We start from the raw sequence: 10,484 nt of genomic DNA, 5'->3' as shown, positions 1-10,484 counted from the left end.
CTCTGTCTCTCTGTCTCTGTATCTCTCTGTCTGGCATGACATCCTCTTCCTCTAATAAATTCCTTTTAACGGCTACATAATATCACATATTCACATACCACACTTTATTTACTATTTCCCTGTTGATGGCTATGCATTTTGTTTCTAGTTTTTTGCACTGAAATAATACTACAGTAAGAATGTGTGGGTGTGTGTGGGGGTGTGTGTGTGCTCTTGATTTAATTTGTTGGATTAGATTTTTAAGTCAAAGGGAATGCATATTTCTATTTTTAATAAATATTATACTGCTTTCTTAAAAGGCTATGGTTAATATTCATATTTCCATTAACAATGCATGTATGAAAATGTTAGCTCATCTTTATAAATTAATCTGAGTCTTATCTAATAGTTAATATGATGTTTTCATTGACCTGTTAATTTGCATTTCCATGACTACTGGAGAAGATAAAAGTCTCTTCATATGTAAAATGATCATTTAGATTTGCTCCTATGATTACCCATTCCTATCTTATTGTGTAAATTTCCTATTCTTATCCTCACATTCATGTTGGCGTATCTTTTTCTAATCAAGCAATTTGTGTACTACTGTGGTAGACAGCCTTCTAAAATGGTTCCCAATTACCTGATGTTCATGCTGTTTTATAATCCCCTCCTATGTGTGTGGGCTGGATATAGTGGCTTGCTTCTAAAAATTAGTATATAGCAAAAGTGGTGGGATATCACTTCTGTGATTAGGTTACAAAAGACTATGACTTCCACTTTGCCAGTTTTCTCTCTGCAGCTCTTCTTTATGCTTGTCTGATGGAGAGGGCCACTTGGCCCAATAAAAGACTCTGAAGCAGAAAATTGTCCTGGTCAACATGGTGAAACCAATCTCTACTAAAAATACAAAAAAAGTTAGCCAAGCATGGTGGTAGACATCTGTAATCCTAGCTACTGGGGAGGCTGAAACTGGAGAATCACTGGAACCTGGCAGGCGGAGGCTGCAGTGAGCAGAGATCATGCCACTGCCCTCCAGCCTGGGTGACAGAGCAAGATTCTGTCTCAGAAAAAAAGATGAAGTTTGGGTGCGGGCACAGCCAAACCATATCATTCTACTTCTGGCCCCTCCCAGATCATGTCCTCACATTTCAAAACACAATCATGCTTTCCCAACAGTCCCCCAAAGTCTTAACTTACTCCATTGTTAACTCAAAAGTCCAAGTCCAAAGTCTCATCTGAGACAAGGCAAGTCCTTTCTGCCTAGGAACCTGTAAAATCAAAAGCAAGTTAGTTACTTCTAGATACAATGGGGGTACAGGTATTGATAAATATACACACACCAAATGGGAGAAATTGACCAAAACAAGGGGGCCACAGGCCCCAGGCCAGTTCAAAATAGGGTAGTCATTCAACCTTAAAGTTCCGAATGATCTCCTTTGATTCCATGTCTCATATCCAGGCCATGCTGATGCAATAGTTGGGCTCCCATGGCCCTGGGCAGCTCCACCTCTGTGCTTTGCAGCGTACATCCCCCATCTAAGCTGCTTCCACAGACTGGCACTGAGTATCTATGGCCTTTGCAGGCACACAGTTCAAGCTGTTGGTGGATCCACCATTCTGAGGTCTGGAGGACGGTGTCCCTCTTCTCACAGCTCCACTAGGCAGTGTCCCAGTGGGGACTCTGTGTGAGGGAGGCTTCAACCCCCCATTTCCCTTCCACACTGCCCTAGCAGAGGTTCCCCATGAGGAGTCCGCCGCTGCAGCAAACTTCTGTCTGTACATTCAGGCATTTCCATACATCCTTGGAACAGCCTGAGCTGTACCTTGGCCCCTTTTAGCCATGGCTGGCGGGGCTGGGATGCAGGGTACCAAGTCCCTAGGCTGCACACAGCAGTGGGTCCTGGACCTGGCCCAGAAAAACCATTTTTCCCTCCTAGGTCTCTGGGTCTGTAATAGGAGGGGCTGCTGTGAATGTCTCTGACATGTCCTGGAGACATTTTCCCTATTGTCTTGGTGATTAACATTAGGCTTCTCTTTACTTATGCAAATTTCTGCAGCCAACTTGAATTTCTCCTCAGAAAATGGGATTTTCTTTTCTATCACATTGTCAGGCTACAGATGTTCCAAACTTTATGCTCTGCTTCCTCTTCAAAGCTTTGATGCTTGGAAATTTCTTCTGCCAGATATCCTAAATCATCTCTCTCAAGTTCAGAGTTCCACAGGTCTCTAAGGTGGGAGAAAAATGCCACCAGACTCTTTGCTAAAACATAACAAGAGTAACCTTCATTCCAGTTCCCAACAAGTTCTTCATCTCCATCTTAGCCCACCTAGTCTGGACTTTATTGTCCATATCACTATCAGCATTTTGGTCAAAGCCATTCAACAAGTCTCTAGAAAGTTCCAAACTTCCACATATTTTCCTGTCTTCTTCTGAACTCTCAAACTGTTCCAACCTCTGCTTCTTATCCAGTTCCAAAGTAACTTCCACATTTTTGGGTCTTATTTTCCCAAGAAGGAAACCTTCACATCATGGGCATCCTATTTATTCTTATCACCTGGTGGGATTTGCAGGATAATTGCTCAGCACTAGAATATTGATTTCTATATTACTCATCACTTTTGTTCTTTCTGAGCTGCAGCTGGAGATTGCTGGTTGGTTCAGAGGAACAAGCAAGACTAGTCTAAAATGTAGGCAAAAACTTAAAAACAACTAGTGAGTTTAGAATTTCATGACAAATGCATGGGAAGTTTTGAAACATGATTTCTCTTTCCAGTCCTCATATTTGTTAAAAAACAAAATATCATAGTACCGAGCGGTTTGCAAAACAGACTTTAGCTTTATACTTGTCCTGATTATTTGCATAAAATGCAGCAAGAATAATTCTTTATGCATAGACTTTTTGGATTGGCTTTGATGAAATTCTGTTCCACAAGGAATCTCAGATTAAGACTTTTTAAAGCCAAGCCCAGCCATGGGTTTGTATCCTCAAATACCTGTGAGTTGGATGATCCTCTCCTCTTAAGGTCCCAAGATAAACTTGGAGTTCCTAGACCTGTTAGGAAGTGACACTCTACTGACTGCAGGTCAGGAAACCTGTACGGGGACTGTGTAGATGACAGTATGAGGCTAGTTTCCCCACAGGGCTTTTAACTCTCCAAGTCTAGATTAACTCCTGAAAGGGAAGCATACCCTTCCAATCAAAACCTTGGTAAAATTACCAGTTTTTCCAATTGTGTCCTATTGCAAAATAAAAATGGGGTTTTATTGTACTGATACAAACAAATATATTGCCATAGGAATAGACACAGATAGTTTCCAAATTCTAGAGGAACCGGGCAGAGAGAAACAAACATGCTCCAAATCTTGATCCCAGGAGTGCATATCTTATTCAATTATTAAAGGCCATAAAGAGCTCAAAATAAGTTTCCTTGACTCTGAAAAACAAAACAAGGATCACCAATATTCCAAGCAAAAGTCAAAAAGTTTGCTTCAGCTTTCTGAATTCAGTCCATTTAATTAACCCTGGTTTTGCTTGATATTTGTGACCATTTCAGCTCTTCATGAGTCTTGCACATTTTCCTTTATTCCAATGTCACAATCTCCAAAGTTACTAGAAACCTGATTGTCTCAAATACAATCAGAAATTGTATTGAGAACACCTGTTGGAGTCACATAGCCTATGATAAACCATCTTTTGAAAATGATTAAAACAAGACAATTGTCTGTAAATAGCAAAATGTCCAGGATAGTGAAAGAAACACAATTGACAAAGAAGTTATGGTTTACAAGAACAACATAAAAAACTTAATTATGATTGATAGCATACACTCAGACATTAGAATTTTTAAAATCCCATACAAGTTTGGAACATATATTAGTATTTATCAATATATAACCTAAAGATGATTGAGCATCATTTTGGCAATTCCATGTACCTAAGCATGCCAGATAATCCTGTTTGCCCCTCTTTTCTGGATACTTCAGGGGCCCTCTTAAGTATTCGAAAAGCCACGTGCCAGGGAAGACAATTTTGAAACTGAAGCTTGATTTGGGGAGGACTGTTAAATGTTCAAGGTTTAAAACACTTGATATTATAAAAGAGAGTTCCAGATTGTCGTAAGTGATTTATTTTGCCAAAATGATGACGTGGAAATCTCAAGAAGCAAAAGCATTTTATAACCCCTTTAAATTTAGTTAATATGTTCACACAGAGAATCTCTTCTGCAATATTAATTTTCACAATTCTTCCACCACGTCTTTGAACCTTCAGCTTTTTCTATCTAACTTAAAACTGAAGTTCAAAGCTGAACCCCTTTCAGTCAGCCAGCTGTGCGGGATCCCTGGGCCATGGCCCCTACACGGAGGGGAGAGGGAGAGAGAAGCCCCCCTCCCCCCCCACCTGTCCTTCCCAGAAAAGGAAGTAAAGGGCTCTCCCCGGACCCCACCGGGATTGGGGGCATATTTCCCCCCACTCTCAGAAGTTGGAAGATGAAAATGCTTAAGAGGAACAGCAAGAAGTTTTGATTCCCCATTTCACTCACCACTTCTTAAGCCCCCACAGTGCATGCCAAAAATGTTGCAGGTCTTTCTTTTCCTCAGTTCAGCCAAAGATGGGGTTCTTGTCCCTCCCATGGCCATGAAAATTTAGTCTGGCAGATAGCTTAAAGGGTGAGTAAGGCAGAGCTTTATTGAATGAAAAAGGAAAAAAGGGGGAAACACCCTCGGCTAGAGCACTTCCGGCCTGGCAGTTTGAGTCCCAGACTCCACCCAGGAAGAGGAGGGGCCAGGTTCCTCCCGGCTGTAAACACCGTCGGCTTCCGGGTCTCTAACTCTGGTGGGCTGGTTGGAGTTTCTCCAGGGTGCCCCTTCCTACCTGGCTGTCTCACAAGGACAGCTTGTGGCAGGGAACCCTGATGAAGACCGTGATGGAGAGGACCCTTTTAAGCTGAGAGACATGAAGGGTAAGAGCCTTGAAAATCCAGCAAGAGAAATCCCAGACAGAGGAAACATTCTGGGTAACTTTCTGGTGAGCGTGAGCATGACACAATTGAGAAACTGACCAGGGAAAGATTAATGGCCTAGAACTCTAAGTAAATGTGAGCAGCAGGAGCTGAGCTGTTGAGGTAGTAGGCACCAGGTGGTGGAGAACATCATAAACGATGTAGTAGAATTAACACTGTATAGGAATAGAGAGCAATAGAAAGATTTCAAGATTGAGAGTGTCATGATGAAATCTGTATTTTAGAAGTTAACTCAACTTACAGTTTGGAGAATGGATTAGAGCAAAAATTAAATTGAGGAGACCACTTAAAAGACTGAATAAGTCAGGTTTCAGAATTGCAAACAACCTTAGCTAATTAAAAAAGTTAGGCTAGGGCCAGGTGTGGTGGTTGATGCCTGTAATCCCAGCACTTTGGGAGGCTCAGGTGTGAGGACCTCTTGAGCCCAGCAATTCAAGACAAGCCTGGGCAATATGGTGAAACCCTGTCTACAAAAAAATACCAAAAATTAGCTAGGCATGGTGGCAAATGCCTGTAGTCCCATCTACCAAGGAGGCTGAAGTGGGAAGGTCACCTGAGCCGGGAGGTGCCACTGCCACTCTAGCTTCGGCAACAGGGTGAGATCTTGTCTCAAAGTTTGACTAGGAAGGTAAGATAATATAACAGTGACTGGAGAAGACATCGGGTCAAAGGAGGTTTTTATGTTGGATTTTTAATTTTGTTTTAACACAGGAAAGAGCTAGTTCTGAATAAATGTCTTAAGATACGTAAAATATAGCAAACCAAAATTGTTATAGGCTAATAATTTGAACCCTCAACAAGGTGATTTTTAAAAAATATTTGGCTAATATTTACTTAATGGGGACAGGGGAAAACTGACAATGTAAGGAAAATGGCATACCTTATTTTTTATTAAAATTCTGATTTAAAGGAGTTTAAGCACTGAACATTATACAGCATTTAACTTATTTGGAATTGTCTTATAGTTCAGATTTTTTTTTTACTCAAAACTGGATATTTGCGCATTCCAAATCTCTATGGATAGAAGTAACTTAAGCATGTTAGCTACAGGTTTTGTTCAAAATATTTTAAAGTTCTTTATTCCTAGATTCATGTTGGCAAGAAGTTTTCCAGTTTTTCTGTAGTTCTTAGTTTCTCTTGTAATTTTCAAAATCAGGTCATATTTTGGGTGCATTTATTAGATAAGTCACTCTCTCCTGGAAAACAGTATTACTCTTTATGTTACAATATACTCTACATTACAAGGATAGCAAACTCATGTAGCAGGTAGGTTGTAAAGTCAGAGTGCTAAGTGATAATGATGTTTTCTCAAATTCGTCCTTGGGTAATCCCTTACATTAAAGTGGAGTGTCCGTCGTTTGGTATATACACTGCTCTATGGTAATATGCATGTATACGTGTGTAAACTAGACAGTAATGTCAAGGATGTAATTACCTGTACATATGCAAAATATAACTCTGGAGTATTTTTAGTTATGTGGTAACAAGATAAGGAGAATGAAAGTATTTTTTAAAAAAGGAAAAACAATAATGCTAAATACACCCTATATATTTAGAATATCTTTGTGTGACTCTGAGGATAATGTGATTCACAATGACTGATGCTAACAGTAATGATCACTCCAGTGTCTGTGTGATGAAGAATGAATTAACGAAGATGGGCCTTGTACACACTGCAGGGATTCGTTTTTCTCTTCCCTGACACCACTATTTTGGGTCATATGAGCGGTGAGGGGACCAGCAGGCAGAATTGCTCATAATATTTAAATTGTTATTTGCTCAGCTTTCACTTGTATTCTCTCTTTAGTGGCGCATGTGTAATTGCTTTTATATAATCAAATACACGTTTGATGTTTCTCCACTGTGTTGGGCTCGAGGATTTCATTTGCCTCCAAACAGTTGTCAGCTGGCCAACTTCAGGCCTGGTGACAACACTGTGGTTCTACTTATACATCCTTGCATCCTGCAGTGGGAAAGGTCACAAAAATTCATTCGTGAGGGACCAGAGTCAGAGGAATATGCTGCTTGGTTTTATTTTGTTTGGTTTAAATTTCTATTCAGTAAGAAAAAGGTCAATTTATGCTTTGCTTATATAGGAAAGTGTAAATTAACTGGTACTGTATTTCTCTAATAATTTATTTCAGAGATGCTCGTCACTTCTTACAAATGGACATGCCAGGCTGCTGCTCAGTGATACCTCTCTTGAACCAGCTCTGAAGATGTGAAAATGATCAGTGCAATATCCCTGAGATGCTGAGATATGATGGGATGGAGGAAAGTGGCCTTTCACAGGAGGAGAAGCTCCTTGTCAAATGTGAGGAGTGAAGCCAGACAGAAGCATGAAAACAGGTAGGTGCAGAAATGTGGAGAGTTCCCATTTGCTGAAACGGGTAAGAGTCAGAAGTTTGACGGGAATTTTGACATGGAAATGGGAAGATACTGACCAGGGAAACAAAGAAGATTGCCAGACTGTTCGATCTGAGAGCCCAGCTGAAGGTGATTACCATGCTTTTTATGAGGACAGCACTCTGACCAGTTGTCGATCTTGCTGTAACAGTGTTAGCAACCTGGGTTAAGGTACAGAAGAGATCTTCATTTCAGGAAAAACGTATTCAGGAAGGAAGCTATCAGAAATCTGAGGAGAGAACCGAATTACAGAAGACTAAGTAGTTAAGACATGAAGGTAAATGTCTTAGTTTATTCCTGCTGTTATGACAAAGTACCTTAAACTGGTAACTTATAAATAGTAGGAATTTTATTTCTCCCTGTTCTGAAGCCTGAGAAGTCCAAGATCAAGGTGCCAGCAGATTCAGTGTCTGGTGTAGGTTTGTTCTCTGCTTCCAAGATGGCACCTACTTATTGCATCCTCACATGGCAAAAGGGCCAAAGAGCCAGTTTGTCTTCTGAAGCCTCTTTTTTCTTTTTTGATATGGAGTAACACACTGTTGCCTGGGCTGGAGTGCAGTGGCAGGATCTTAGCTCACTGCAACCTCTACCTCCCAGGTTCAAGCAATTCTCCTGCCTCAGCCTCCCAAGTAGCTGGGATTACAGGCACTTGCCACTACACCCAGCTAATTTTTTGTATTTTTTTGTAGAGATGGGCTTTCACCATGTTGGTCATTTTTTTGTAGAGATGGGCTTTCACCATGTTGGTCAGGCTGGTCTTGAACTCCTGACCTCGTGCTTTGCTCGCCTTGGCCTCCCAAAGTGCTGGGATTACAGGCATGAGCCACTGTGCTGAACCCTGAAGCCTCTTGTATGAGGGCATTCATCTCATTCATGAGTTACTGGCCCTGATGACTTAATCACTTCCTAAAAAGCCCACCTGGTAATACCACCACAGTGGGGATTAAGTTTCAACATGAATTTTGAAGGGACACAAACAAATCCTAGCAGTAGGTTGATAAGAGAGTCAGAGGTAGGTGTTTCTAAGGCAGCAGGGCATAGGTGTCAAGGCCCCTGGAGTGCTGACCATGTGGAACTGCAGCAGTCACGAAGCTGCAGTCATTAGCATAACTGACAAAAGCTGTACAGCATAAAAAGGCTGTTTAATTTTATGCTGAGTCCATAATTTTTGCAGCATGTAGGCCTAAGTTTGTTCCAATTGCAAATATTAGTCATAAATTTTATGATCCTAATAGTGATTTCTATTTGAGCACAGGGAAGTCTAAGCATAACAGGTTGACTTGAGGAGGAAGAGTCCCATTTCCTCCTGGGAACTGAAGGACCTCTAATAGATGGTTCACTGCCTCTTTAGATGGACCTTAAAGGATTAAGTCAGCCCTGAAGTGAGTGTCTACGAAACACAGCTATTGCTATGCGACTCACTCAGGAAAGCATGCTGGGACAGATGTCCTACCCCAGAGCGTACTTTTAGTCAAGACTCAGGGAATACTCATAAAAAGAGTCTTCTTATCTTGGTCGCAGAACACAGAGGTGAATAAAAATCTTTGCTTAAAATAAATGGCATAGGAGAACAGGGAACCAGGCACTGGTGCTTGTTCTGATACTTTCTCTGGAACATAGAGGAAATTCTTTCATCTAGAGGCTGAATGGTGCAACGCTTTTGTTTGTGGACTCTGAAGCCCCATGCTGTGGGCTGAGCCCCACCACCTCCATTGATGATAGCAGCTATATGACTGGGAAGTGTTATTGAAGCTCTTGTATCCTGATTTACTTATCTATACAATAGAAATAATACTGGTTGTGGGTAGTAAATGAGTTAATATTTGCTAAGGTACGGTGCTTACCGCATAGTGGTAAAGTCTGATGCTTGTATGGGCCTGTTTTCTCTAAAATGAAGTTCTTGAACTGTTATCCTTTTTTAGCTCTGAAGCGCTAGGATTCTGTGATGAAAATAATTTTTTATTATTGTTCCATGGTAGGAGTCAGCAAACTTTTGCTGTAAAGATCTAGAATCTCTGGCATTCCTACTCAATTCTGATATTGTAGTGTGAAAGCAACCACAGACAGTACTTGAAAGAATGGCATGGCTGTGTTGCAACAAAACATTATTTACAAAACTGGGCCGTGGCTGAGAGTCAACACGTGGGCAGTTACGTGCTGACCTTTGTTGTATAGAATAAAAACATGTGGAAAAAAGAAGTGAATTGCAATTTGTAGTGGAAAAAGGACACAGCAAATCATGTACTGTAGAATTTTATAAGCTTATAACACATTGGTTTAGCCCAAAAACTTTTCTTATATTGAGCATATGAAAGAAAGCAGATGCCCCACAGCAAAGGTGGATAACAGAAATACAAGAAGCAGCATTCATAAGCTGAAATGTTTATAAACACAGGCGTAAATAGATAAAGTAAGTGAAATGGAAAATGGCCCAGAAATTCATATTTGCTACAAGTTGAAAGAAGACAGGAAGGTTAAAATCATGCAAAAAGCTTGAGAAGCTAAGGGTGTAGCAAGGAGCTAATATTCCTTTTGACTCCATGATTAAGGAGATATGCCTTACACCAGCTCAGTCACTTGCAGAATGATTACTCAAACTTCAAATCATGTTTGATCTGATATGGTCATCTGAATATTACAATGACTGAACTATGGGCTACTCTCCTTAATAAGTTATCCCAGTGACTAATTACCCAGCAATCAGACCTTCATAGCATCTGGTATCTTGATAAACAATATTTAACTTTACGGTAGCTGTATTTTTATGAGCACCAACTGAAATTATGTTGGGAAAAGACAAAGAAGAAAAATGCAATGAGTGAAAAAGAGGCACGAAACAAGAAAGGTACAAATAAAGAAATGCTAGTGCAGCAATGTAAAATTAGAGTCCAGTGCCTCATTGGGGCATCACCCTGGGAGACCTGGGAAATCACACATATGCTATAGCAAAGATCCTCACCATCCCCAGGCCCGTTGCAGCCCACCCGCCCGCCATCCCCAGCTGCTCTGCAGATGTCTTTGTGCCACACTTCATTTCTCCCTGCTGCCAGGGATCCCCTGGGGTGATTCTCTTA

At 40.9% G+C, this 10,484-nt stretch overlaps 1 long non-coding RNA gene across 1 annotated transcript in view; it reads left to right on the top strand.

The window, feature by feature from the left end:
• The first annotated feature begins 4,807 nt into the window (after positions 1-4,807).
• Positions 4,808-10,484, top strand: part of LOC141580642 (uncharacterized) — a 74,390-nt gene continuing 68,713 nt past the window's right edge. Inside the window, exons 1-2 of the long non-coding RNA XR_012512923.1 lie at positions 4,808-4,944; positions 7,149-7,353. This is a non-coding gene — a long non-coding RNA (uncharacterized LOC141580642). The remainder of the gene's footprint in view (positions 4,945-7,148; positions 7,354-10,484) is intronic.

This window comes from Saimiri boliviensis, chromosome 1, assembly GCF_048565385.1.
Source record: "Saimiri boliviensis isolate mSaiBol1 chromosome 1, mSaiBol1.pri, whole genome shotgun sequence".
In the NCBI taxonomy this organism is placed as follows: Eukaryota; Metazoa; Chordata; class Mammalia; order Primates; family Cebidae; genus Saimiri; species Saimiri boliviensis.
The sequence above is the reverse complement of the archived record's forward strand: the minus strand, read 5'-3'. Positions and strand labels throughout refer to the sequence as shown.